The sequence below is a fragment of the Ranitomeya imitator genome, unplaced genomic scaffold, assembly GCF_032444005.1.
Source record: "Ranitomeya imitator isolate aRanImi1 unplaced genomic scaffold, aRanImi1.pri SCAFFOLD_182, whole genome shotgun sequence".
Taxonomy (NCBI): Eukaryota; Metazoa; Chordata; class Amphibia; order Anura; family Dendrobatidae; genus Ranitomeya; species Ranitomeya imitator.
In genome coordinates, this window is record NW_027194747.1 from 471,830 (window position 1) to 494,261 (window position 22,432).

At 49.3% G+C, this 22,432-nt stretch overlaps 1 long non-coding RNA gene across 1 annotated transcript; it reads right to left on the reverse strand.

Moving 5' to 3' along the window:
• Positions 1–13,608: 13,608 nt before the first annotated feature.
• On the reverse strand, positions 13,609–21,487 carry LOC138656327 (uncharacterized). The gene is made up of 2 exons (XR_011316905.1): positions 21,322–21,487; positions 13,609–13,892 (listed from the first exon to the last, which is right to left on the reverse strand). It is a non-coding gene; the product is annotated as an uncharacterized lncRNA (long non-coding RNA).
• Between the last annotated feature and the right edge of the window lie 945 nt (positions 21,488–22,432).

The window sequence follows — 22,432 nt, forward strand, 5'->3', positions numbered from 1 at the left end:
AATGCAGGGCGCCCCACAGAGCGGGCCAATGCAGGGCGCCCCACAGAGCGGGCCAATGCAGGGCGCCCCACAGAGCGGGCCAATGCAGGGCGCCCCACAGAGCGGGCCAATGCAGGGCGCCCCACAGAGCGGGCCAATGCAGGGCGCCCCACAGAGCGGGCCAATGCAGGGCGCCCCACAGAGCGGGCCAATGCAGGGCGCCCCACAGAGCGGGCCAATGCAGGGCGCCCCACAGAGCGGGCCAATGCAGGGCGCCCCACAGAGCGGGCCAATGCAGGGCGCCCCACAGAGCGGGCCAATGCAGGGCGCCCCACAGAGCGGGCCAATGCAGGGCGCCCCACAGAGCGGGCCAATGCAGGGCGCCCCACAGAGCGGGCCAATGCAGGGCGCCCCACAGAGCGGGCCAATGCAGGGCGCCCCACAGAGCGGGCCAATGCAGGGCGCCCCACAGAGCGGGCCAATGCAGGGCGCCCCACAGAGCGGGCCAATGCAGGGCGCCCCACAGAGCGGGCCAATGCAGGGCGCCCCACAGAGCGGGCCAATGCAGGGCGCCCCACAGAGCGGGCCAATGCAGGGCGCCCCACAGAGCGGGCCAATGCAGGGCGCCCCACAGAGCGGGCCAATGCAGGGCGCCCCACAGAGCGGGCCAATGCAGGGCGCCCCACAGAGCGGGCCAATGCAGGGCGCCCCACAGAGCGGGCCAATGCAGGGCGCCCCACAGAGCGGGCCAATGCAGGGCGCCCCACAGAGCGGGCCAATGCAGGGCGCCCCACAGAGCGGGCCAATGCAGGGCGCCCCACAGAGCGGGCCAATGCAGGGCGCCCCACAGAGCGGGCCAATGCAGGGCGCCCCACAGAGCGGGCCAATGCAGGGCGCCCCACAGAGCGGGCCAATGCAGGGCGCCCCACAGAGCGGGCCAATGCAGGGCGCCCCACAGAGCGGGCCAATGCAGGGCGCCCCACAGAGCGGGCCAATGCAGGGCGCCCCACAGAGCGGGCCAATGCAGGGCGCCCCACAGAGCGGGCCAATGCAGGGCGCCCCACAGAGCGGGCCAATGCAGGGCGCCCCACAGAGCGGGCCAATGCAGGGCGCCCCACAGAGCGGGCCAATGCAGGGCGCCCCACAGAGCGGGCCAATGCAGGGCGCCCCACAGAGCGGGCCAATGCAGGGCGCCCCACAGAGCGGGCCAATGCAGGGCGCCCCACAGAGCGGGCCAATGCAGGGCGCCCCACAGAGCGGGCCAATGCAGGGCGCCCCACAGAGCGGGCCAATGCAGGGCGCCCCACAGAGCGGGCCAATGCAGGGCGCCCCACAGAGCGGGCCAATGCAGGGCGCCCCACAGAGCGGGCCAATGCAGGGCGCCCCACAGAGCGGGCCAATGCAGGGCGCCCCACAGAGCGGGCCAATGCAGGGCGCCCCACAGAGCGGGCCAATGCAGGGCGCCCCACAGAGCGGGCCAATGCAGGGCGCCCCACAGAGCGGGCCAATGCAGGGCGCCCCACAGAGCGGGCCAATGCAGGGCGCCCCACAGAGCGGGCAATGCAGGGCGCCCCACAGAGCGGGCAATGCAGGGCGCCCCACAGAGCGGGCAATGCAGGGCGCCCCACAGAGCGGGCAATGCAGGGCGCCCCACAGAGCGGGCAATGCAGGGCGCCCCACAGAGCGGGCAATGCAGGGCGCCCCACAGAGCGGGCAATGCAGGGCGCCCCACAGAGCGGGCAATGCAGGGCGCCCCACAGAGCGGGCAATGCAGGGCGCCCCACAGAGCGAGCAATGCAGGGCGCCCCACAGAGCGAGCAATGCAGAGCGCCCCACGGAGAGGGCAATGCAGAGAGCCCCACGGAGAGGGCAATGCAGAGAGCCCCACGGAGAGGGCAATGCAGAGGCCCCCAAGAAAAACACAATGCAGTATACAGAGATCACATATACAGTACACAGTGAAGAGCGGGCAATGAGGGGCTCCCCACGGAGAGGGGAATGCAGAGCACCCCACGGAGCGGCCAATGCAGAGGCCCCTCAAGAACAACACACAATGCAGTACACAAAGCAGAGCTCACATATACAGTACACAGTGAAGAGCGGGCAATGAGGGGCTCCCCACAGAGAGGGGAATGCAGAGCGCCCCACAGAGCGGCCAATGCAGAGGCCCCCAAGAAAAACACAATGCAGTATACAGAGATCACATATACAGTATACAGTGAAGAGCGGGCAATGAGGGGCTCCCCACGGAGAGGGGAATGCAGAGCGCCCCACAGAGCGGCCAATGCAGAGGTCCCCATGAAAAACAATGCAGTATACAGAGATCACATATACAGTACACAGTGAAGAGCGGGCAATGAGGGGCTCCCCACGGAGAGGGGAATGCAGAGCACCCCACAGAGCGGCCAATGCAGAGGCCCCCAAGAAGAACACAATGCAGTATACAGAGCTCACATATACAGTACACAGTGAAGAGCGGGCAATGAGGGGCTTTCCACGGAGAGGGGAATGCAGAGCACCCCACAGAGCGGCCAATGCAGAGCGCCCCACGGAGAGGGCAATTAAGAGGCCCCCAAGTAGTACACACAATGCAGTACACACAATGCAGTGCTCACATATACAGTACACAATGAAAAGCGGCAATGAGGGGCTCCCCACGGAGGTAGGTAGAGAACACAACGCCGCCAATGAAACAATTACAAAAAATACATTGCTTTCGTATCCCCATTTCTCCGCTGCTCCTCAGCAGGGTGGCGCGCAGTGCAGTGACGTAAAGGGAGCGTAGCCGGACGCTCTCTCTCCTCCATCATCGCTTTCATGTGTATCGGCATGTATCGCGCTGATACAGATGAATGCGCGATGGAAGAACCTGGCAACGGGCCCTAGAGAAATACCAAGTGTGCCAGCCCAATTAGGGCGTGCAGCAGGTCTTACCTTGCTCTGACGTGCAGTTGGCGTGCTCCCGCGCTTTTGACATGTATAACAATGCACGTGGCAGGCATTCATAGAGCGCGGCACCGGAAATGCGTCATCTATGCTGCCGTGTCACGTGGGTGGTCACCAGTTGTAATGGCACAAGGCATTGTAGGCAGTATTATATGTTAACTGCGCATGCGCCACATGCACTCACGGCAGGGCGCCCCACAGAGCGGGCAATGCAGGGCGCCCCACAGAGCGGGCAATGCAGAGGCCCCCCAAGAAGAACACAATGCAGTATACAGAGATCACATATACAGTACACAGTGAAGAGCGGGCAATGAGGGGCTTCCCACGGAGAGGGGAATGCAGAGCACCCCACAGAGCGGCCAATGCAGAGCGCCCCACGGAGAGGGCAATTAAGAGGCCCCCAAGTAGTACACACAATGCAGTGCTCACATATACAGTACACAATGAAAAGCGGCAATGAGGGGCTCCCCACGGAGGTAGGTAGAGAACACAACGCCGCCAATGAAACAATTACAAAAAATACATTGCTTTCGTATCCCCATTTCTCCGCTGCTCCTCAGCAGGGTGGCGCGCAGTGCAGTGACGTAAAGGGAGCGTAGCCGGACGCTCTCTCTCCTCCATCATCGCTTTCATGTGTATCGGCATGTATCGCGCTGATACAGATGAATGCGCGATGGAAGAACCTGGCAACGGGCCCTAGAGAAATACCAAGTGTGCCAGCCCAATTAGGGCGTGCAGCAGGTCTTACCTTGCTCTGACGTGCAGTTGGCGTGCTCCCGCGCTTTTGACATGTATAACAATGCACGTGGCAGGCATTCATAGAGCGCGGCACCGGAAATGACATGTGGCACCGGAAATGCGTCATCTATGCTGCTGTGTCACGTGGGTGGTCACCAGTTGTAATGGCACAAGGCATTGTAGGCAGTATTATATGTTAACTGCGCATGCGCCACATGCACGCGCGGCACTCACGGCCGCGCGAACCTGGCGCTGCAGTAGCTAGGGCTACTGCGCGCCGCCCGAGGCTGCACGGCCGCGCGCACCTGGCGCATGCGCAGTAGCTGCGCGCCACCCGAGGCTGTAATAGCAATGCCTTGTGGTGGGCGTGTAATAGCAATGCCTTGTGGTGGGCGAGTGGTCTCCTGGGCGGGTTCTCTCCCAGCGAAACACGCCCCAAACCCCTTCTCCCGCCTTCTCGTTTTGGCGGCATGCCAGACAGCGGACAGTGACACTGCTACCGGTATTAACCCTTTAGGGGGGGCGCTAAGACTGCTACCGGTATTAACCCTTTAGGGGGGGTGCTAACACTGCTACCGGTATTAACCCTTTTGGGGGGTGCCAACACTGCTACCGGTATTAACCCTTTAGGGGGGGTGCCAACACTGCTACCGGTATTAACCCTTTAGGGGGGGTGCCAACACTGCTACCGGTATTAACCCTTTAGGGGGGTGCCAACACTGCTACCGGTATTAACCCTTTAGGGGGGTGCCAACACTGCTACCGGTATTAACCCTTTAGGGGGGGTGCCAACACTGCTACCGGTATTAACCCTTTAGGGGGGGTGCCAACACTGCTACCGGTATTAACCCTTTGGGGGTGAGAGGGTGCGGGGGGCTCAGAGAGGGGGGAGAGGGCGCGGGGGGTGAGCACGGATAGATAGGGGGGTACGTTATGGCGGGGGTCAGTGTATGGATGGATAGGGGGTCCCTTATGACGGGGGCCCGTGTATGGATAGATAGGGGGTCCCTTACTGCGGGGGGAGGGGTGAGTACGGATGGATAGGGGGTCCCTTACTGGGGGGGGGTGAGTACGGATAGATAAGGGGGTCCGTTATGGTGGGGGTCTGTGTATGGATGGATAGGGGGTCTCTTATGGCAGGGGCCCGTGTATGGATGGATAGGGGGTCCCTTACTGGGGGGGTGGTGTGTATGGATGGATAGGGGGTCCCTTATGGCGGGGATCGGATCAGTGAGCTCATCTGATCACTGAGCGCACTGGATCACTGAACGCACTGGATCACTGAGCGCATCGGATCACTGAGCGCACTGGACCACTGAGTGCATCGGATCACTGAGCGGACTGGATCACTGAGTGCACTGGATCACTAAGTGCACTGGATCACTGAGTGCAGCCGATCACTGAGCACAGCGGATCACTGAGAGCATCGGATCACTGAGCGCACTGCATCACTGAGCGTAGCAGATCACTGAGCGCACTGGATCACTGAGTGCAGCGGATCACTGAGCGCAGCAGATCACTGAGCACACTGGATCACTGAGTGCAGCGGATCACTGAGCGCACTGGATCACTGAGAGCATCGGATCACTGAGCGGACTGGATCACTGAGCGCACTGGATCACTAAGTGCACTGGATCACTGAGCACAGCGGATCACTGAGCGCACTGGATCACTGAGTGCAGCCAATCACTGAGAGCATCGGATCACTGAGCGCAGCAGTTCACTGAGCGCACTGGACCACTGAGCGCACTGCATCACTGAGCGTACCGGATCACTGAGCACACCGGATCACTGAGCACCTGCGGATTTACCTGCGTGATCAGAACGCCGCGTCGAAGACGCTATTATTCCTGATCGTTGCGAACGTGGCCAATATGGTTATATTTTCTTTTTGTTTTCTTACAGGAGATGAGGGCTTCGGTGGAATTAGGTGTTAGGCGAGTAATACTGTGTTTAGTCTGATTTCTAATAAAGGACTTTATTCTGTCTGTGTCTTTATTTACCATATAACTATAGGATTAGTAATGGAGAGGTGTCTTATAGACGCTTCTCCATTACTAACCAGTGGGCTTGATGTCACTGGACAATACAGAGGTGACATCAACCCCACAAATACGAACCCCACGTGCCACCGCTACAGGGCAACTGAGAAGAGTCGGGCAAAGCGCCAGAATTGGAGCATCTAATAGATGTGCCTTTTCTGGGTAGCTGAGGGCTGCTATTTGTAGGCTGGAGGGGGTCAATATCCATGGCCCCTTACCAGCCTGAGAATACCAGCCCCCAGCTGTCTGCTTTAGCGATCATGGTTGTCAAAAAAGGGGGTGACTCCTCTATTCTTGATAACCAGCCATGATAGCCCTGAGGGTTGCTGCCCCAGTTTTGCCTGGTTGGTTATCAAAAATACAGGGGAACCCATGGCATTTTTTAACATTTATTTATAGTTCAGGAGCCGGCTGATGAATACTGTTAGGAGCGGCAGCAGGCATAGGCTGATGGGAGTAGTAGTCCCATCAGCCCACGCCTGTAACCAGAGGTAACATTTCAACTTCGAACAGGGGAGGGATATTGTTGTTTTTAGTTTTATTTGTTTACAGGTGACAATGGCTTCAGGGGATTAGGTGTGAGTATAATGTGATTTTTTATTTTATTCTTAATTTTACATTTCAGTACAACTCTCAACATTGTCTCCTGCTCGCGCTGATCTCAGAGAGAGCAGCGGACAATGATGAGAGCACCCGGCGCCTGGGAACAGAGAATACTTCTGTACTGAGGTATCTCCATCAAGTGTCCTAATCAAAATACTGCACTTTCCCTATTCATAATATACACATCACAGCAATCAGGTAGATAATACAATATACATAGCTGCATCTAGTAGTAAAACTTCTACAGTAAGAACATTTCACCAAGAGAAGGGTGGGGGTCTTTCAGTCTTTGTAACCCCTTACAATATAATGGACAAAATGCATGCTGCACAATGATGACGGACAGATGACATCCATGTGTCGTCAATGTGACACGTACCGGCACCTGGGAACAAGTGGCACAGTTTGCGCTGTTCCCATGCGCCGACTGCTGAAGGCAGCTCTCATCATTGTTGCCTAGTCTCCATGTGATCAGCGTGTCCAGATGACTGATGGGAGTTGTATTCAGCACCCGCTGTGCACATTCTGTGTAAAAGTAGAATTAAAATTAAAAAAAAGTCGTGGCCTCCTGCATAAATTTCATAACCAGCAGATGAAAAGCCGACGGCTGGGGCAGATGTTACTAATCTGTGGAAAGGGACAACATCCTATAAAGTTCCGAGGCTGCTAATATCAGCTCACAGCTGTATACCTAGCCTTTCCTGGGGAGTTTATGGGGGACCCCAGAAAAAAACTGACGTAGGGTTCCCCTATAAATTCTAACCAGCAAAGGCTAAACAAACAGCTGTGGGTTGATATTTATAGCCTGGGAAGGGGCCATGGATACTGGCCGCCTTCCAAGGCTACCAACATCAGCCCTCAGTTGCCCCAGAAATGACGTATCCATAAGGTGTGCGCCAAATCTGGCACTTAGCCTCGCTCTTCCAACTTGTCCTGGCACGGTGGCAAGTGGGATAATAGGGTTGGGGGTTGATGTCACCTTTGTGCTGTCAGCAGGCATCAAGCCCAGAGGTTAGTAATGGAGAGGCATCTATAGGATGTCCCCATTATTAACACTATAGTAAGTATTGAAATAAATGCACAGCAAGAATAAAGTCCTTTATTTAATAATACTCCCCTGCCATATTTTTCTCATTAATTACTGTAAAAATGAAAATACTAAAAACCATATTCCTCACCTGTCCCAGGCACTAATGACCACAGGCGGTAGCTTTTTCCCGCTGGCGTCCTTAGATCAACACTAGGTAGTTGTTGTGCAAATACTGTGAGGTGTGGGGGGGCATCAGCTCTGTGTCAGTGACCAAAGATTACAAGGATGGCCGGTGGCAGGGCCAGAGGCAGGGAGATGGACAATGCCACGGATGGTGGGGAGGAGGTGGAAGATGATGTTACTCAAGAAGAGGGGGGGGGTCTAGAACAGACCTCCCAAGGAGCCAGCGTTAAGTCCCGCAGTGGGCCGCTCACCACCTGCCCGTCCCCCCAGCCAGGCAGGTATCTGCGTACTCAAAAGAAATTCCACAACAATTTTTGGGGTCTTACCCTTGTAAAAATAAAAAAAAAATGACGGCTAAAAGATCATGCTTGTGAAAAAAATAGATTTTTATTTTCACGGCTGTGTGTTATACACTTTTGTGAAGCATCTGGTGGTTCAAGATGCTCAGCACATATCTAGATCAGTTCGCTGAGGGGTATAGCTTCCAAAATTGGGTCACGTGTGCGGGGGTACCACTGTTTAGGCACATCAGCGGCTCTCCAAATGTGACATGGCGTCCGATCTCAATTCCAGACAATTTTGCATTAAAAAAAGTCAAACAGTGTTCCTTCCTTTCCGAGCTCTGCCGTGTACTCAAACAGTAGTTTTCCCCAACATATTGGGTATCTCTGTACTCGAGAAATCGCACAACAAATGTTCTGGGTCGTTTTTTCTTGTTACTCTTGTGAAAATAAAAAATATGGGTATAACATAAACTTTTTGTGAAAAAAGTTAAATGTTCATTCTTTCCTTCCACATTGCTTTAGTTCCTGTGAAGCACCTAAAGCAGCGGTTCTCAACCTGGGGGTCGCGACCCCGAGGGGGGTCGAACGACCAAAGCACAGGGGTCGCCACCAGTGGCGTAGGAAGGGGGGAGAAGAAGAAAAAAAAAAAGACGCCCCTTTAAATCTTCGGGCGGCGCCGTCCGCCACCACGACCAGGGCCAGCTCCCCCCACCCCCGGGCCCCGCCCCCGCTCTAATACTCACCTCTATTGGTTCCTGCGGCGCCGGCAGCTGCAGCGTCCTCTGACTCTGCGACGTCTCAGAGCAGAGGGCGCGATGACGTCACTACTGTGCGCTCCGCTCTGCCTCTCTGTCCTGAGCGTCGCAGAGCCGGAGAGACGCTGACTGGCTGCACCGGACCTGCGCTAGGAACAGGAGAGGTGAGGATTTTACTTTTTTTTTTTTTTCTTTATGTCTGACTGTCTGGGGGCAATGCTGGACACACTGGGGCAATACTGGAGACCATGGGGCAGATTGCTGGACACACTGGGGCATTACAGGAGACCATGTGGCAGAATGCTGGACACACTGGGGCAATACAGGAGACCATGGGGCAGAATGCTGGACACACTGGGGCAGATTGCTGGACACATTGGGGCAATACTGGAGACCATGGGGCAGATTGCTGGACACACTGGGGCAATACAGGAGACTATGCGGCAGATTGCTGGACACACTGGGGCAATACTGGAGACCATGGGGCAGAATGCTGGACACACTGGGGCAATACAGGAGACTACTATGGGGCAGATTGCTGGACACACTGGGGCAATACTGGAGACCATGGGGCAGAATGCTGGACACACTGGGGCAATACAGGAGACCATGGGGCAGATTGCTGGACACACTGGGGCAATACAGGAGACTACTTTGGGGCAGATTGCTGGACACACTGGGGCAATACAGGAGACCATGGGGCAGATTGCTGGACACACTGGGGCAATACAGGAGACTATGGGGCAGATTGCTGGACACACTGGGGCAATACTGGAGACCATGGGGCAGAATGCTGGACACACTGGGGCAATACAGGAGACCATGGGGCAGATTGCTGGACACACTGGGGCAATACTGGAGACCATGGGGCAGATTGCTGGACACACTGGGGCAATACAGGAGACTACTATGGGGCAGATTGCTGGACACACTGGGGCAATACTGGAGACCATGGGGCAGATTGCTGGACACACTGGGGCAATACAGGAGACTATGGGGCAGATTGCTGGACACACTGGGGCAGAATGCTGGACACACTGGGGCAATACAGGAGACCATGGGGCAGATTGCTGGACACACTGGGGCAATACAGGAGACTACTATGGGGCAGATTGCTGGACACACTGGGGCAATACTGGAGACCATGGGGCAGATTGCTGGACACACTGGGGCAATACAGGAGACCATGTGGCAGAATGCTGGACACACTGGGGCAATACAGGAGACCATGGGGCAGATTGCTGGACACACTGGGGCAATACAGGAGACCATGGGGCAGAATGCTGGACACACTGGGGCAATACAGGAGACCATGGGGCAGAATGCTGGAAACACTGGGGCAATACTGGAGACCATGGGGCAGATTGCTGGACACACTGGGGCAATACAGGAGACCATGTGGCAGAATGCTGGACACACTGGGGCAATACAGGAGACCATGGGGCAGATTGCTGGACACACTGGGGCAATACAGGAGACTATGGGGCAGATTGCTGGACACACTGGGGCAATACAGGAGACCATGGGGCAGAATGCTGGACACACTGGGGCAATACAGGAGACCATGGGGCAGAATGCTGGACACACTGGGGCAATACTGGAGACCATGGGGCAGATTGCTGGACACACTGGGGCAATACAGGAGACTATGGGGCAGATTGCTGGACACACTGGGGCAATACTGGAGACCCTTTGGCAGATTTCTGGACACATTAAGGCAATGCTGGAGACCCTGGGGCAGACTTCTGGACACACTGGGGCAATGCTGAACACTGGGGCAGATTGCTGGACACACTGGGGGTAATATGCTGGACACACTGGGGCAGATTGCTGGACAACATGGGGGTAATATGCTGGACACACTGGGGGCAGGACTTGAGGCATGGGCAGAATGTAGATACGGGGCATGATTGGAGACACGGGGCAGGATTGGATCATGGGGCAGGACGGATACGATGGAGGCTGGTGGGGCAGGATGGGGAGATCATATGGAGTAGAATGGATACTCATGAGGGCAGGATGCGAGAACATATGGCTGGAGCCAGGAATGAGATAGACGGGGCCAGGGTGGGGAATAGTGTTACCATAGGCATAATAGGGGATAATTAAGGGATATTATTACTGCAGTGATGTATTTATTTTATTTTTTGAGTATACTGTTTTAAATGGGGGGGCGGTCCTGTTACTGTGCAGAGTGACACTATATCGCCTTTTTATCTTCATGTGGTGTAATGTAGAAGTTGTGAAAAATTAAGTAATGTGTTCTGCAAGCGGAGCTCTAGATAACTGTGTTATTTCCTGCAGAAACGAGTCCTGGCTGGAAGGAATGATGGCGGTCTGTGCTGGATGAAAGATGAAGGACTTCACCTAGAGACGTCACTGGTGAGTCAGTGTTACCTATACACTGACACTATACACTGTATACTATATAGAGGTCCTGTGTATAATGTCACCAGTGATCTCTGTATTACCTCTATACATAATGCATATCAGATATTTACATTCCGAATCATAACTAATAAAATTACAGTTTTAAAGTAGCCACCAAAATTATTTTTTGGGTTGGGGGTCACCGCAACATGAGGAACTGTATTGCGGGGTCACGGCATTAGAAAGGTTGAGAACCACTGACCTAAAGGGTAAATAAACTTCTTGAGGGGTGCAGTATTTAGAATAGTGCCACCTTTGGGTATTTTCTGTCATATAGGCCCCTCAAAGTCACTTCAAATGTCAGGTGGTCCCCCAAAAAATAGTTTTGTAAATTTAGTTGGAAAAATGAGAAATCGCTGGTCAACTTTTAACCCTTCTAAATTCCTAACGAAAAAAAGTATGGTTCCAAAATTGTGCGGATGTAAAGTAGACATGGGGGAAATGTTATTTATTAACTATTTTGTGTGATGTGATTCTCAGATTTAAGGAAATTAAAATTAAAAGTTAGAAAATTGTGAAATTTTTGCCAAATTTCTGATTGTTTCACAAATAAACGCAAATCATGTTGAATAAATTTTATGACTATTATAAAGTACAATATCTCATGATAAAACAGTCTCCTAATCAGTGAGATCCACTGACCAGTTTCAGCATTATGACCTCATAAAGTGACAGTGGTCAGAATTTTAAAATTTGGCCTGGTCATGAAGGTGCAAACAGGATAGGGGGTGAAGGGAAACAGAGAATAAAGTTTTGGATTTGTTTGTATGTTGGAAAATAAAAGACGTTTAAGTTAAACTTTCTTGGATCATGGCCCCATTGCTGCACAGACACAAAAGTCACTGCCTTACAATTGTCACTAGTGATCCTTGTATTTTACGTAAACTACACACTATGTACAGCACTCAGTTGTATAATGTCACTGGTGATCCCTGTATTACCTCTACAGTATACACTATATACAGAGCTCCTGTGTATGTCACTGGTGATCCCTGTATTACCTGTACACTATATACAGAGCTCATGTGTATAATGTCACAGGTCATCATTGTATTACCTGTACACTATACACTATGTATATACAGAGCTCCTGTGTATAATGTCACGGGTGATCCCTGTATTATCTGTACAATATATACAGAGCTCCTGTGTATGTCACTGGTGATCATTGTATTACCTGTACACTATACACTATGTATATACAGAGCTCCTGTGTATAATGTCACGGGTGATCCCTGTATTATCTGTACAATATATACAGAGCTCCTGTGTATAATGTCACGGGTGATCACTGTATTACCCGTACACTATATACAGAGCTCCTGTGTATAATGCCACTGGTGTTCACTGTAACACCTGTACACTATATACAGAGCTCCTGTGTATAATGTCACCAGTGATCACTGTATTACCTGTACATTATACACTATATACAGAGCTCCTGAGTCTAATGTCACTGGTGATCATTATATTACCTGTACACTATATACAGAGCTCCTGTGCATAATGTCACTGGTGATCACTGTAACACCTGTACGCTATATACCTGGCTCCTGCGTATAATGTCACTGGTGATTACTGTATTACATATACACTATACTATATACAGAGCTCCTGTGTATAATGTCACTGGTGATCACTGTATTACCTCTACACTATACACTACATACAGAGCTCCTGTGTATGATGTCAATGGTAATCCCTGTATTACCTGTACACTGATACTATATATAGAGTTCCTGTGTATAATGTCACTGATGGTCACTGTATTACCTGTACACAGACATTATAGACAGAGCTCCTGTGTATAATGTCACTGGTGATCACTGTATTACCTGTACACTATATACAGAGCTCCTGTGTATAATGTCACTGGTGATAAATTTAGTATTAGTAGTGTGTTTTTTTATTAAAAGGGTAGTCATTTCTTCTTGAGAAATTCTGCAGAGACACTGTGACTGTGCACACTTTAAGTAATCACCACTGTTGCCAGTCTGTTCCGGGGATTCGCTCATTTGCCTGATCTACCTCTCTATAAGTGAATTTAGGGAAGCTGAGCACATCTAATCGGCACATGAATGCAAGCGTGCAAATTGCCGACTCTCACCAGCGGTATCAATGAATGCTGACAGCGTGTGCACTGCAAGGTATAAGGATTTAAAAGTCTGCAGACACAGAGTCTCTGCAGAGTGTCATCTGCCAGATACCAGACTGCAAAATTAATGATCAGTATGGCGGTATTAAGTCAGCGTAGTATATGTTATTACGGTATGTGGCATTATTTTATGCGGTATTATTGGTGGGTTTTATTTAGTCACCGGATGGTGGTCATATTCTGGCTCTCTGCGGTGGTCCTATTGGTTTGGTGGCATTATTTTGCCCTGGAGCCGTAGAACTCCACTGTCTCCGGTATTTTCCCACATTGGCTATGGTGATACCATTGCTCCCTATGGTCCTCTGTTATCAGTCTGACAGCTCGCACAGGGGTGCACATACGGCGGTGACGCGTGGACATAGTGACTTTGGTGATACAATTGCTCCCTATTGTCCTCTGTTATCAGTCTCTGATGGCTCGATGCCTGCAGGGGACGTACATACGGCGGTGACGCGCAGACACATTGGAGCAGAATGGTTTGTGGTCCGTTTATTTCAGTTGAGGAGGAGTACAGAAAAGACATCAGATGCAATATGGAGGGCAAGGCGGAAGAAGGCTGTCGCCATAGCAACATGGCAGCGGGATCCTGGCGCCGGCACTAACTTCACGGCGGCCTCTAGCAGGGCTTCTTGGCGATGCTGGTGAGGATCTGATGCTGCTGAGCGCGGTAACTGATGACAAAACTGTCGCCGACGATCCGACCGCGGCCAAAGTCGTCCACCTTCCCCATGAAGAGATAACTGGCGCCTGCAGATACAGAGATGGTTCAGCGCCACACACCGGGCATTCCTGCAGAGAATCTCTACCGACTGACACGGGGGTCTGCAGAGCATTCCACCCCTGTACATGTCTGCAGCACATCGCACCCTGCACCTCCTGATACACAGCAACTCTGCAGAGTATTCTACCCCTGACCCCTGTACATGTCTGCAGCACATCGCCCCTGCACCTCCTGAGGCCGGCGTCACACTTGCGAGTTTTACGGACGTAAGAGCGCAGAAACTACGTCTGTAAAACTCGCTAAAAATACGGCACAATTATTCTCTATGCCTCTGCTCCTATCTGCCGTATTAAACTGATCAGTATTATACGGCTTTCTACGGCCGTAGAAAATCGCACCATGCTGCGTTTGTCACCATATTGCGCAAATAAAACGTCAATGAAAGTCTATGGAAGCCCCAAAAATACGGATTACACACGGACCAGCAGTGTGACTAGCGAGGAATACGCAGCGGTGTTAGAGAGAAAAGCCGGCAATTCAATTACTGGCTTTTGCTTTCTCCTTCCTAAACCCGACATGATATCAGACATGATTACATACCGTAAACCATCTCATATCACAATTTTTTTTGCATATTCCACACTACTAATGTTAGTAGTGTGTATGTGCAAAATTTGGCCGTTCTAGTTATTAAAGGGTTAAATGGCGGAAAAAATTGGCGTGGGCTCCCGCACAATTTTCTCCGCCAGAGGGGTAAAGCCAGTGACTGAGGGCAGATATTAATAGCCTGGAGAGGGTCCACGGTTATTGGCCCCCCCTGGCTAAAAATATCTGCCCCCAGCCACCCCAGAAAAGGCACATCTGGAAGATGCGCCTATTCTGGCACTTGGCCACTCTCTTCCCATTCCCGTGTAGCGGTGGGATATGGGGTAATGAAGGGTTAATGCCACCTTGCTATTGTAAGGTGACATTAAGCCTAATTAATAATGGAGAGGCGTCAATTATGACACCTATCCATTATTAATCCAATACTAGTAAAGGGTTAAAAAAAAGCCCACATTATTAAAAATTAATTTATTGAAAAAATCACAAAGGCTGTTGTATTAATTTATTCTACTCTCAATCCACTCACTGAAGACCCTCGATCTGTAAATTAAAAAAAAATAATAAACCAACAATATACATACCTTCCGAGGATCTGTAAGGTCCAACGATGTAGATCCATCTGAAGGGGTTAAAATATTTTGCAGACACGAGCTCCGCTAATGCAGGCTGCTCATGTCTGCAAAACCCCGGCGAATGAAGGTAAAGTAGGTCAATGACCTATATTTAGCTTCGTTTGCGGTGAGGCGCCCTCTGCTGGTTGTCCTCATATGAACTCAAGCCAGGGAGCTTTCTAGGAAAGTTCCCACGATCTAGGAACAGCCAGCAGAGGGTGCCTCACCGCAAATGAAGCTAAATATAGGTCATTGACCTACTTTACCTTCATTCGCCGGGGTTTTGCAGACATGAGCAGCCTGCATTAGCGTAGCTCGTGTCTGCAAAATATTTTAACCCCTTCAGATGGATCTACATCGTTGGACCTTACAGATCCTCGGAAGGTATGTATATTGTTGGTTTATTATTTTTTTTTTATTTACAGATCGAGGGTCTTCAGTGAGTGGATTGAGAGTAGAATAAATTAATACAACAGCCTTTGTGATTTTTTCAATAAATTAATTTTTAATAATGTGTGTGTTTTTTTTAACCCTTTACTAGTATTGGATTAATAATGGATAGGTGTCATAATTGACGCCTCTTCATTATTAATTAGGCTTAATGTCACCTTACAATAGCAAGGCGGCATTAACCCTTCATTACCCCATATCCCACCGCTACACGGGAATGGGAAGAGAGTGGCCAAGTGCCAGAATAGGCGCATCTTCCAGATGTGCCTTTTCTGGGGTGGCTGGGGGCAGGTGTTTTTAGCCAGGGGGGGGCCAATAACCATGGACCCTCTCCAGGCTATTAATATCTGCCCTCAGTCACTGGCTTTACCACTCTGGCGGAGAAAATTGTGCGGGAGCCCACGCCAATTTTTTCTGCCATTTAACCCCTTATTTTACTAGCTAGAACGGCCAAATTTTGCATATACACACTACTAACATTAGTAGTGTGGAATATGCAAAAAAATGGTCATATGAGATGGTTTACTGTATGTAAACCATGTCTCATATCATGTCGGGTTTAGGAAGGAGAAAGCAAAAGCCGGTAATTGAATTACCGGCTTTCTGCTATCTCGCGCTGCATGAAGTAATAATATATATACAGGTCCTTCTCAAAAAATTAGCATATAGTGTTAAATTTCATTATTTACCATAATGTAATGATTACAATTAAACTTTCATATATTATAGATTCATTATCCACCAACTGAAATTTGTCAGGTCTTTTATTGTTTTAATACTGATGATTTTGGCATACAACTCCTGATAACCCAAAAAACCTGTCTCAATAAATTAGCATATTTCACCCATCCAATCAAATAAAAGTGTTTTTTAATAACAAACAAAAAAAACATCAAATAATAATGTTCAGTTATGCACTCAATACTTGGTCGGGAATCCTTTGGCAGAAATGACTGCTTCAATGCGGCGTGGCATGGAGGCAATCAGCCTGTGACACTGCTGAGATGTTATGGAGGCCCAGGATGCTTCAATAGCGGCCTTAAGCTCATCCAGAGTGTTGGGTCTTGCGTCTCTCAACTTTCTCTTCACAATATCCCACAGATTCTCTATGGGGTTCAGGTCAGGAGAGTTGGCAGGCCAATTGAGCACAGTAATACCATGGTCAGTAAACCATTTACCAGTGGTTTTGGCACTGTGAGCAGGTGCCAGGTCGTGCTGAAAAATGAAATCTTCATCTCCATAAAGCATTTCAGCCGATGGAAGCATGAAGTGCTCCAAAATCTCCTGATAGCTAGCTGCATTGACCCTGCCCTTGATGAAACACAGTGGACCAACACCAGCAGCTGACATGGCACCCCACACCATCACTGACTGTGGGTACTTGACACTGGACTTCAGGCATTTTGGCATTTCCTTCTCCCCAGTCTTCCTCCAGACTCTGGCACCTTGATTTCCGAATGACATGCAAAATTTGCTTTCATCAGAAAAAAGTACTTGGGACCACTTAGCAACAGTCCAGTGCTGCTTCTCTGTAGCCCAGGTCAGGCGCCTCTGCCGCTGTTTATGGTTCAAAAGTGGCTTTACCTGGGGAATGCGGCACCTGTAGCCCATTTCCTGCACACGCCTGTGCACGGTGGCTCTGGATGTTTCCACACCAGACTCAGTCCACTGCTTCCTCAGGTTCCCCAAGGTCTGGAATCGGTCCTTCTCCACAATCTTCATCAGGGTCCGGTCTCCTCTTCTCGTTGTACAGCGTTTTCTGCCACATTGTTTCCTTCCAACAGACTTACCATTGAGGTGCCTTGATACAGCACTCTGGGAACAGCCTATTTGTTGAGAAATTTCTTTCTGGGTCTTACCCTCTTGCTTGAGGGTGTCAATGATGGCCTTCTTGACATCTGTCAGGTCGCTAGTCTTACCCATGATGGGGGTTTTGAGTAATGAACCAGGCAGGGAGTTTATAAAAGCCTCAGGTATCTTTTGCATGTGTTTAGAGTTAATTAGTTGATTCAGAAGATTAGGGTAATAGGTCGTTTAGAGAACCTTTTCTTGATATGCTAATTTATTGAGACAGGTTTTTTGGGTTATCAGGAGTTGTATGCCAAAATCATCAGTATTAAAACAATAAAATACCTGACAAATTTCAGTTGGTGGATAATGAATCTATAATATATGAAAGTTTAATTGTAATCATTACATTATGGTAAATAATGAAATTTAACACTATATGCTAATTTTTTGAGAAGGACCTGTATACATATACAGTGGGGCAAAAAAGTATTTAGTCAGTCAGCAATAGTGCAAGTTCCACCACTTAAAAAGATGAGAGGCGTCTGTAATTTACATCATAGGTAGACCTCAACTATGGGAGACAAACTGAGAAAAAAAAATCCAGAAAATCACATTGTCTGTTTTTTTTTACATTTTATTTGCATATTATGGTGGAAAATAAGTATTTGGTCAGAAACAAACAATCAAGATTTCTGGCTCTCACAGACCTGTAACTTCTTCTTTAAGAGTCTCCTCTTTCCTCCACTCATTACCTGTAGTAATGGCACCTGTTTAAACTTGTTATCAGTATAAAAAGACACCTGTGCACACCCTCAAACAGTCTGACTCCAAACTCCACTATGGTGAAGACCAAAGAGCTGTCAAAGGACACCAGAAACAAAATTGTAGCCCTGCACCAGGCTGGGAAGACTGAATCTGCAATAGCCAACCAGCTTGGAGTGAAGAAATCAACAGTGGGAGCAATAATTAGAAAATGGAAGACATACAAGACCACTGATAATCTCCCTCGATCTGGGGCTCCACGCAAAATCCCACCCCGTGGGGTCAGAATGATCACAAGAACGGTGAGCAAAGATCCCAGAACCACGCGGGGGGACCTAGTGAATGAACTGCAGAGAGCTGGGACCAATGTAACAAGGCCTACCATAAGTAACACACTACGCCACCATGGACTCAGATCCTGCAGTGCCAGACGTGTCCCACTGCTTAAGCCAGTACATGTCCGGGCCCGTCTGAAGTTTGCTAGAGAGCATTTGGATGATCCAGAGGAGTTTTGGGAGAATGTCCTATGGTCTGATGAAACCAAACTGGAACTGTTTGGTAGAAACACAACTTGTCGTGTTTGGAGGAAAAAGAATACTGAGTTGCATCCATCAAACGCCATACCTACTGTAAAGCATGGTGGTGGAAACATCATGCTTTGGGGCTGTTTCTCTGCAAAGGGGCCAGGACGACTGATCCGGGTACATGAAAGAATGAATGGGGCCATGTATCATGAGATTTTGAGTGCAAACCTCCTTCCATCAGCAAGGGCATTGAAGATGAAACGTGGCTGGGTCTTTCAACATGAAGCATTTCAAGGTCCTGGAGTGGCCTAGCCAGTCTCCAGATCTCAACCCTATAGAAAACCTTTGGAGGGAGTTGAAAGTCCGTGTTGCCAAGCGAAAAGCCAAAAACATCACTGCTCTAGAGGAGATCTGCATGGAGGAATGGGCCAACATACCAACAACAGTGTGTGGCAACCTTGTGAAGACTTACAGAAAACGTTTGACCTCTGTCATTGCCAACAAAGGATATATTACAAAGTATTGAGATGAAATTTTGTTTCTGACCAAATACTTATTTTCCACCATAATATGCAAATAAAATGTTAAAAAAACAGACAATGTGATTTTCTGGATTTTTTTTTCTCAGTTTGTCTCCCATAGTTGAGGTCAGCCTATGATGTAAATTACAGACGCCTCTCATCTTTTTAAGTGGTGGAACTTGCACTATTGCTGACTGACTAAATACTTTTTTGCCCCACTGTATGTGTCTACTGACATATATATATATACAGTGGGGCAAAAAAGTATTTAGTCAGTCAGCAATAGTGCAAGTTCCACCACTTAAAAAGATGAGAGGCGTCTGTAATTTACATCATGGGTAGACCTCAACTATGGGAGACAAACTGAGAAAAAAAAATCCAGAAAATCACATTGTCTGTTTTTTTTAACATTTTATTTGCATATTATGGTGGAAAATAAGTATTTGGTCAGAAACAAAATTTCATCTCAATACTTTGTAATATATCCTTTGTTGGCAATGACAGAGGTCAAACGTTTTCTGTAAGTCTTCACAAGGTTGCCACACACTGTTGTTGGTATGTTGGCCCATTCCTCCATGCAGATCTCCTCTAGAGCAGTGATGTTTTTGGCTTTTCGCTTGGCAACACGGACTTTCAACTCCCTCCAAAGGTTTTCTATAGGGTTGAGATCTGGAGACTGCCTAGGCCACTCCAGGACCTTGAAATGCTTCTTACGAAGCCACTACTTCATTGCCCTGGCGGTGTGCTTTGGATCATTGTCATGTTGAAAGACCCAGCCACATTTCATCTTCAATGCCCTTGCTGATGGAAGGAGGTTTGCACTCAAAATCTCACGACACATGGCCCCATTCATTCTTTCATGTACCCGGATCAGTCGTCCTGGCCCCTTTGCAGAGAAACAGCCCCAAAGCATGATGTTTCCACCACCATGCTTTACAGTAGGTATGGTGTTTGATGGATGCAACTCAGTATTCTTTTTCCTCCAAACACGACAAGTTGTGTTTCTACCAAACAGTTCCAGTTTGGTTTCATCAGACCATAGGATATTCTCGCAAAACTCCTCTGGATCATCCAAATGCTCTCTAGCAAACTTCAGACGGGCCCGGACATGTACTGGCTTAAGCAGTGGGACACGTCTGGCACTGCAGGATCTGAGTCCATGGTGGCGTAGTGTGTTACTTATGGTAGGCCTTGTTACATTGGTCCCAGCTCTCTGCAGTTCATTCACTAGGTCCCCCCGTGTGGTTCTGGGATTTTTGCTCACCGTTCTTGTGATCATTCTGACCCCACGGGGTGGGATTTTGCGTGGAGCCCCAGATTGAGGGAGATTATCAGTGGTCTTGTATGTCTTCCATTTTCTAATTATTGCTCCCACTGTTGATTTCTTCACTCAAAGCTGGTTGGCTATTGCAGATTCAGTCTTCCCAGCCTGGTGCAGGGCTACAATTTTGTTTCTGGTGTCCTTTGACAGCTCTTTGGTCTTCACCATAGTGGAGTTTGGAGTCAGACTGTTTGAGGGTGTGCACAGGTGTCTTTTTATACTGATAACAAGTTTAAACAGGTGCCATTACTACAGGTAATGAGTGGAGGAAAGAGGAGACTCTTAAAGAAGAAGTTACAGGTCTGTGAGAGCCAGAAATCTTGATTGTTTGTTTCTGACCAAATACTTATTTTCCACCATAATATGCAAAAAAAATGATAAAAAAACAGACAATGTGATTTTCTGGATTTTTTTTTCTCAGTTTGTCTCCCATAGTTGAGGTCTACCTATGATGTAAATTACAGACACCTCTCATCTTTTTAAGTGGTGGAACTTGCACTATTGCTGACTGACTAAATACTTTTTTGCCCCACTGTATATATATATATATACAGTATATATGTTTTTTTTTTTTACACATGGATCCCTTGTATAGCCGTATGTCGGTTTTGCAAGCCTGCGATAAAAACACGCATTACGGCTGCCATACGGATTACATACGGAGGATGCCATGCACAAAAAACGGTGACACACCCTGCCTACGGAGGAGCTACGGACCACTATTTTCGTGACTTTTCAGCGTATTACGGCCGTAATATACGGACCGTATTTTCATACGCTGAGTGTGAGGCCGGCCTGATATACAGCAAATCTGCAGAGTATTCCACCCCTGTACATGTTTGCAGCACATCGCACCGCTCAGTACACACCTTTCTTCAGGATGGGGCACTTGGGGCACTCGATGATTTGAACGCTCATTATCTTCCCAGCCTCCTGGATGTTCAGATCTCCCTCCTTGTAGGTCTGTATGATGTTGATGCTGGTGAGCAGAGTGCCCTCCTCCTCGCCCTTAACGAGGGTCTTCACGCTGCCAGTCAGCACTGCGGGTAAATGAGGTAGAGGTTAGTGAGGGTCTCCTCAACTGTGTGTAACAGATAATAATGCACCCGGACGTGACACCGTCTGCACCAATAATGCCCCCAGCGGGCCGCACCTGACACCGACTGCAAAAATAATGCCCCCAGCAGGGGTACTCACCCCCCCCGCCATAATAGTCCCCCCTATCTATCCATACTCACCCCCCGCGCCCTCTCCCCCCTCTTTGAGCCCCCCGCGCCCTCTCCCCCCCAAAGGGTTAATACAGGTAGCAGTGTTGGCTGTTGTGAAAGGCAATTCAGTAACACAATGTACATAGCGATCAGAGCACATACAGTGATCTGACAATAACCCAAAATAATAGAACGAGCTCTGAGACGTGGGAACTCTGCAGACCGCAATTCCTGATATATAGTGTAGGGTATTGAGTGTTTGGTGTAGAGTGTAGGGTATAGATTGTAGAGTGTAGAGTGTAGGGTATAGAGTGTATGGAATAGAGTGTATGGTATAGAGTGTAGGGTATAGAGTGTAGGGTATAGAGTGTAGAGTGTAGGGATTAGAGTGTAGGGTATAGAGTGTAGGGTATAGAGTGTATGGAATAGAGTGTACAGTATAGAGTGTAGAGTGTAAGGTATAGAGTGTAGGGTATAGAGCGTAGGGTATAGAGTGTAGGGTATAGAGTGTAGAGTGTAGGGTATAGAATGTATGGTATAGAGTGTAGGGTATAGAGTGTATGGTATAGAGTGTAGGGTGTAGAGTGTATGGTATAGAGTGTAGGTTACAGAGTGTATGGTATAGAGTGTAGGGTATAGAGTGTAGGCTATTGAGTGTAGGGTATAGAGTGTAGAGTATAGAGTGTAGAATGTAGGGTATAGAGTGTAGGGTATAGAGTGTAGGGTATAGAGTGTAAGGTATAGAGTGTAGGGTATAGAGTGTATGGTATAG